We start from the raw sequence: 7,624 nt of genomic DNA on the forward strand, positions 1-7,624 counted from the left end.
GGTTGTGTTGAATTCAGTCCGGTTCCGGCAAATTATTACACGGTTAATGGTAATACGCATATACCTGTTGGAAATATATTCAGTATCAGATAAGATGTCGGTCGTTACAAACGACAATACGAATATACCTTCCAACTAATAAAATCACTGTCAGAAAAGATGTTAGTCGTTAACAAACGACAATACGAATATACCTTCCAACTAATAAAATCACTGTCAGAAAAGATGTTGGTCGTTAACAAACGACAATACGAATATACCTTCCAACTAATAAAATAACTATCAGAAAAGATGTTGGTCGTTAACAAACGACAATACGAATATACCTTCCAACTTTCATTGTCAATATATGTGTGGCGGCAGGATCTGTCAGTGCACAGGCTACCGTTTAAGCATCTTGTGTCGCAACACCAGGTCTGTCTAGGTTATGATTGAGGGGAGGTCAAATGTGGTTAAACGCCTCGTTTAAGATTATTTTACTCATGTAGGGGCGAATATGCACGTGTGTGTGTGTGTGTGGGGGGGGGGGGGGGGGGTGCTTGTGCTAGCCCTGACTACCGTCGGTTTTATAGTGCTAGCCAATGAGATAAAGTTTAACATGGCTACTTTACTCAGGCACATTATACGGAGTCCGAACCGAGCAGTCCTTGTGTAGTCCCTCTAATGCCGAGTGCCAGGCATGGTTACAACAAGTGCCTTCTTTAAACGTCCCTTGGTATGGCGTGACCAGGTGACCGAACAACGGACCTTCCGCTCTCCGGGCAGGCGCTCTATCCACTTGACCAAGGCTATGGTCACTCGGGCTATGATGTAGATAGTGGATTGAGGTTGTATATCCGAGTGCTCATACTACTGCATTCGTTACACTGCCTTCATGTGTTCACGTTAAGATTGGACTCGTTACCCTCGTCTTACACACACCCGCACATATACACCCATACCCAAACCCCATATACACACCCGACCCACGCCCACATACACACTCATCACAGTTTCTCATATTTCAATGCACTCATCTTGTCTCAGGACATCTACAATAGCTTCTGTTTTCTTCAACTGGTCTATGAATTCTTCATTCTGTTTTTTCAAGAGTGTCACCCATTTCCTCCTTACCAAGCAGATTAATATCTCCCTTTTTCTTTTGGAGACCTGGTGTTACCTTTATGCCGTCAAGGGAAAGACAAACACTGGTATCACTTGTTTGCTGGGCCAAAGCTTGTGGTACCTTCTCTGATAATCCAGTTGATACTTTCCGTTGCCAGTCACCATAATATGGATCAAATTCTCGTTTCATGGCTTGAATAATATTCGCCAAGATATGCCGAAATGGCCTGGCAGGGAATCTCCCGTCAGCAGTGATCCCATACATTTCCATCCGCTTAAAATCCTGATCGCCATTACCCAATATTGTCAAAATAAGTTTCCAGAAGCATTTGGACCTAAACGAATATCGCACTTGGTTGAGGCTTGTTATTGACAGGGCCCTAACAATTATTGAATAAGTAATATAAGTCCATCAGGTGTGAAGATGTGAAGAGGTCAGGTGTGAAGAGGTCAGGTGTGAAGAGGTCACATGTGAACTTTGGGTCACCCTCTTGTGTAAGTTTGTTTTGAACTTTGTCAACGGGTTCACCAAATAATTTATATCCGTGTGGCCGGACACATATTCAGAATCAGAATAAATTTCTTCATGTTCAAATTATTTCTGTGAGCTCCCAAGCTTGTATCCTGACAAATTGTGAAATGACGATGTTAAGCATGAATCGTTTGTTTCCCCCCAATTCTTTTCTGCAGCTTCTACTTTGTTGTTTGATTTAGACGATTGATTGAAGGAATCTTTGTCCTCAGCATACATGAACTTCACTGTCACTGTCCCACTGCAGTTCCTTCCAAGGGGCGCTGTGCTCTGGTCCTGTGCTTCCACATGTAAGTCAGAAACTTCCTCTTCTGTGACGTTTAAATCCTCTTTAGCGTTAGTCTGTATTTCGACGTCCCATATTTCATGATTTCCTTACCTAAAAAGTGAAAGGTATTTTCAGTACTTGACGATAAATATATTTCAGGTATTTGTCAGAAGTATTGGAACTAAATAGAGTACCTGTCATCGCCAATTTTTCCAATTTTTTTTCTGAACCTTTCTGTGTATAAAGTTGATTGTACCATTATAATCAATAACATTGATGTTTGTAAAACTATAAATATATGCCCTTATTTCTGTCTGTGGAAACGTTTCCATCGATTCCTTTTATGACGCCAACAGACAGAAACCAATGTTCAATTTACTCATGCTTAGATATCGATTTCGAGATATATATTTAGGTTATGAAATTTGAAAAAAAAATGCTACCTTAAATATTAAAATCGTTTTGGAGGGAAGACATCACAGAAAGAGTGTGAGTAATGACCAAACTAAATGTGCATCATTTTGTTGGATATTTTTTGTGCAGAGTTGACACAACTGGGAGTGTGTTCTAAGGTGCATATCTGGCATTTTTATATTTTTCAAAACAAGGGCCTATTTTGCTCATCATTGCAGGACAAATACTTCTTTCTTCTAATAAATAGAACAACAAAGGTAAATGAGTGGCGATCACTTGAGCTATAACGGGTGTGACGATAATTCGTCCTCGGGGATAGCTGGTCGCTGACCAGGGCACATAATATAATTAACAATTGTTGTTTTGGATAAATAATTTTCATGAATTGCCATCAGACAGGACACAAGAACCTGTTACCATCTGAACTGATATATTTATCCGCCGATTCGCGACATGGAGAGATCATATCCCTAATAATAATAATATGGCATCTCGATTTACCTTGGTCCAGACTGCACATATATTTGCGATAACTGATACAAGAAAACACATCTCCCACTTAAGATGCCACATTCGGATACATATACATGTTTCTTTTTTTATCAATGCCATGGATTGTATGCATAATGGTCAAGACTTCGAGTCAGAGTAACCAAAGCAAATGACTTAGCTTGTCGCTTATTTCGCTTGCCCCTACCATGTGTGGCACAGAATTCCATGCAGGCCACCAACGCCTCTATGAGCTTCTTCTGAAATATCTCAAAATAGGTGGATGTTCCGAACGGAAGTCTCTCATTACGAAGCCTTCTATACAGGTTTGAAATGCCGTCAACATACTAGATTCCTTGTCAAGCTGTGCGTGTCAGTAGCCTGATCTTAGATACGCGTTTTTGGCCCAACTAATTAAGAGAATCTTCCAGGATTTGTAATGTCAAGTGTTCTCGACCTAAAGGCCTGATTGAGGTGTCTGAGATCAAGACAGACTCTTATTTCACCTAGAGATTTGCAGTTATTGCCACTTGACTTTCACACAGAGTGGGTCTCTCAACATGTATTACGACTCCCATCCTGGTAAGTCGAGTTTTGGCCTAACAGCAGTAGAAATCCATTTGTTGGGCATCTCTTTCTGAAACAATGTCTGGTCGAGTTTCAAAGCGCACTTCACCTTCAAAAGTATCCGGCTCACTATCAAACACTATTGTGTACGTATCTATGATGGAATTAGAGTTTGTAGATGACACAGCATATGCACAATCAACATGTCGTCATTGACCCTGACAATGTCAATTTGTTCCGATGCACTACGACCAAGGAGTGGTGCGTAATCCTCCTTGACAATAACAAATTCAAAGGAGTACTTTATGTTTATTGCATTCTTCATGACTGACAATCTGGCTTCAGCCAGACTATGTATCTCTTTGTGATCCACACTGTCAGCAGGCATTTGGCAGGAGTGATATCCGAATTATTGACATATTGTGAGGGACGATTGTTGATAGGACTTGTGTTCACTTGAAGTATGACTTCTTTATCTTTGACATTCAACTGAACTTTGATGTATTTCTCTCTGAACTGCACAGTATTGACTGAGACATCTGTTTACGTGATTTCCACAATATTCATCCATTCTTGTGAGCTATTGACCCGAACTAATTCATATCCTCGAGCAGAACTATGAATTTTTTTTGTGGCCACAGAGCTGCAAAGTGATTCTGCTAACCACATTTAGAACAAGTATTTCCCTACCCCGGCATTCATATAGGCCCGATACATGATTCCTGTCACAAAACGTGCATGGAGTCTCACTCGCTTCTGACTTAAGAGGCTGCCCTGTCGTCTTTGTGAGGAGTACAACGTTTACCATTATGTTTTGTTTATACACCCACTTTATTAACACTTTCAGTTGTCTCGGTGTTCAGTGTAGCACAGTGATGCGATGCTTTTTCAGCAGTTTTGCAAATGCCAATAACTCGTTCCAGGGTTAACTTGAGCTTCTTCGTTAAGGCCTGTTGGGTTTCCCTGTCATGGATTCTAGCACTATTCTGTCACGGAGGTCTGCAGTCTTCACAATAGTTACATTTTGTAATCAGTGTTCTGATACTTGACTGGAAGTTCTCCAAGGATTCACCTTCTTCCGACAACGTATATTAAACACATATCTCTCACCTCCCGTATGGCGAAAGAATCGAACTTAGACAGGATCTCTGTTACAGTTCTGGCTTCCCTAATGCTATTCAGCAACAATGCCAGTTGGTACTATCATCATATTGTTTGAGCTCTTTCAAAGTTTCAATGTTCGTCCACTTTTGAATGAACAATTTCCAGTGTTCAACAACATTTGTGTCAACTATCGTGGGTCCAGGGGAACAAATTCAACCAATGCGTGGTAGACGGGGTGCATTACACCCTTGTTCACCGGCATTAACATCACGATTATCAACATGTACCTCTTCCACCGGTTCAGCCATCCTGATCTTCAGATCCGAAGAATAAAGAGCACGTAATACATGGAAAGGTCAACTGTCAGCCCTACCTACCGCTGCTACGTGTGGTAGACTTTTGAACCTAGACCCGTATGGGTAGAAACAATGCTTTTTGTGAGCTGAAGCTTTGACTGACATCGGACAGCAACGATGTAGCACATGGTAGAGGGAGATCCCTCCTATGCTGGTACCTAACATTATACTGCTAATAAAATATCACGCAACAGGGTCGAAGTGCTCCGATACCATATTCTGTTAATCTGCTATGTTCAGCGTGATTCCATTTGAGTGGGGATGGCACATGATAGATGGACGTTGCTTACCAATACAGTCAGATCAGCCTGCAGCACCTTCAGCACTCCTTGATAGTACCTGCTGTATTTTAAAAAAAGACTATATCACACAAAGATGCACTTGTCGGAAATATGGTATCACCTGCTGTGCTGTGTGTGGGGAATAACATGGTACAAGCTGTATCAATAGTTACCAGTCAACAATTACCAGACTCTGACAAACCAGAGACTTTCGAGGTTCATGTATATAATTACTCTGCAACGTCACGCTCCAGCATTCACCATGACATGTTTTCCACTGTTCATCACGTAATAATGTTCATCAATCACACAGTCATGTAACGGAATGAGCAGTGGATCAAAAGTTTCAGATTGATATCCAAATATTGGTATTTAGTGGTTATATTGAATGTCCGCAAATAAACTACGAGGGAGATAACTTGTCGACTTCTTGTGAAACAACTGGTTTGGGTTAATTTTGAGATGACCTCATATACGTCAAACTTGTTTCCAACAAGTATGTACATGAATGAAAACGAAACTTATTGTCAGGTGGATAAGTAGATTCAGAAAATAACAATCAACATTGATGTCTAAACTCATCCAAGCATGTCATTTAAGAGATAAATATTGATACTTGGTGGTTATATTGGTTTAATGCAAATGATGGAGTATTCTACATGCATCCGTATAATGGTTATGTTTTTTTATGCCTTGTCAGTAGAAACAACAACAAACTTGGGATGGCAGCTGGCTGGGACAGAATGGGTACATTCCAATTCCGTTTCCTCTGTTTAAATTTATGCATTCTACCAATAACAACATCACGCACTGACTTAACCACTCTGAAAGACATTCCTCTTCTCTTTGGGCCCATATTCATCGACAGCTTCCATAATAATTTTAAAGTTGTGATCCCAATTGGCAGGAGGTTGCTCGGGATATTTTGGTCCATATTTAAATAACTGACGAAAGTTGTTTTTGTCAACAATAGAGAACATGGCGCATGCACTAGAGTAATCGGGTGTTGATTCAAATGACCTGTGACAATAAAATCTGAGGCAAATATCCGTCAAAACATTGACATCACAGAATGGGGATATCCATAGAAACATGTAGGTGACAGTGTGCTGCACGACGGAGTGGACAGCTAGAATCGACATGGTCTACCGTCTGATGTCTGATATGTACAGCACCACTTCTCACAATCTGGTATTTGGGATACACTACAGCATCTTACAGAAATCATAAATAAAAGGTTTTTCTTCAAAGTAGGATTAATTGCCGAGGACATTAAACGTGACATATAGAGAAGAGATAGTCCTGCACACGCCCAGAAAAGTAATCTCAGACCAAACTATGGTGGAACCAGGAAGAACGCTAATCGAAAGCACGGTGAAGAAAACAGAATTGACTATCAGCCGCGATCACTCTGCCCCAGCACGAGAGAGAAAACAAACACAAGATACGGGGGTGGCCAGGGCAAAGTTGATAGTAGGGTGTTTCATGCAGGTTCACCTACAAATTCCACCTTGTTGACTGGGTCTGTAAACTTTATTTTCTGGAACGTGTCTGGACCAAAATCCATTTTGAACGATTATGAATTTATAAACTTCTTTGATACAGTCAGACTAGCTAAAACATGGTTTATGCAAAGATGTGAGTTGTCATCTTCTGTTACCTATCATCTTTACTCATAAGGAAGAGAATATATGGATGTCAACTTCTTTTTTATGAGGAACACAACGTTTTGGAAGTATCTGCTTGCGCCTTCATCAGGTGCAAATGATGAAGGCGTAAGTATATACTCTTAAACGCTTTGTATTCTCTTCCTTATGTGTATCACTTCTAAACGCCTTTCAAAGATCTGAGCTTTATGCATTTGGTTATGTTGATGTATGGACAGAACAGAACACGTATATACCAGATCATTTCATAGATGCATTTAATCAAAACTGGCACTTTTTCTTATAAGTATCCATTAAATTATCAACTTATTTCCTCTTAAAAATGGTTTCTGTGGAGGGCAATACTTATTAAATGTAACAATAAAACACTTCGAATTGCATTTGCAGATGTAGTTCACATGAACTCTTTATCGAGAATGGGAAGATATGTGGGGATCGTAAGGGCACACAGAATGTGTCAGTTTTGTGATTTAAACACTGTAGAAAGTGAATGCTATTTCTAACTACTCTGTCCCTTGTACGCTGAACTGAGAAACAGTTCATTGATAAATATATTGATTAATATATCCGTTATCGAAATTTACCGTTTTGTTAAGGTCAAGTAACAATGTAGTAATAACGAAACAATTGTCAATGTATATATTGCATGCTATGAAGCCAAGAAGATCCCCATGTGTTACTTTATAAATGTAAGGCCTATGGCCACTCGGTATTATGAAAAAACACATATACTGAACAGACACTGCAAACACGAAAACGTCGTTTTTTTCCGTATATGGTCATTGGACGGAAAAACGACGTTATTTGGACGCTTTCAAACCATCGTTTTTCCGTCCAAATAA

The sequence above is a fragment of the Haliotis rufescens genome, unplaced genomic scaffold (assembly GCF_023055435.1).
Source record: "Haliotis rufescens isolate VD_foot unplaced genomic scaffold, xgHalRufe1.0.p SCAF_14, whole genome shotgun sequence".
Classification (NCBI taxonomy): domain Eukaryota; kingdom Metazoa; phylum Mollusca; class Gastropoda; order Lepetellida; family Haliotidae; genus Haliotis; species Haliotis rufescens.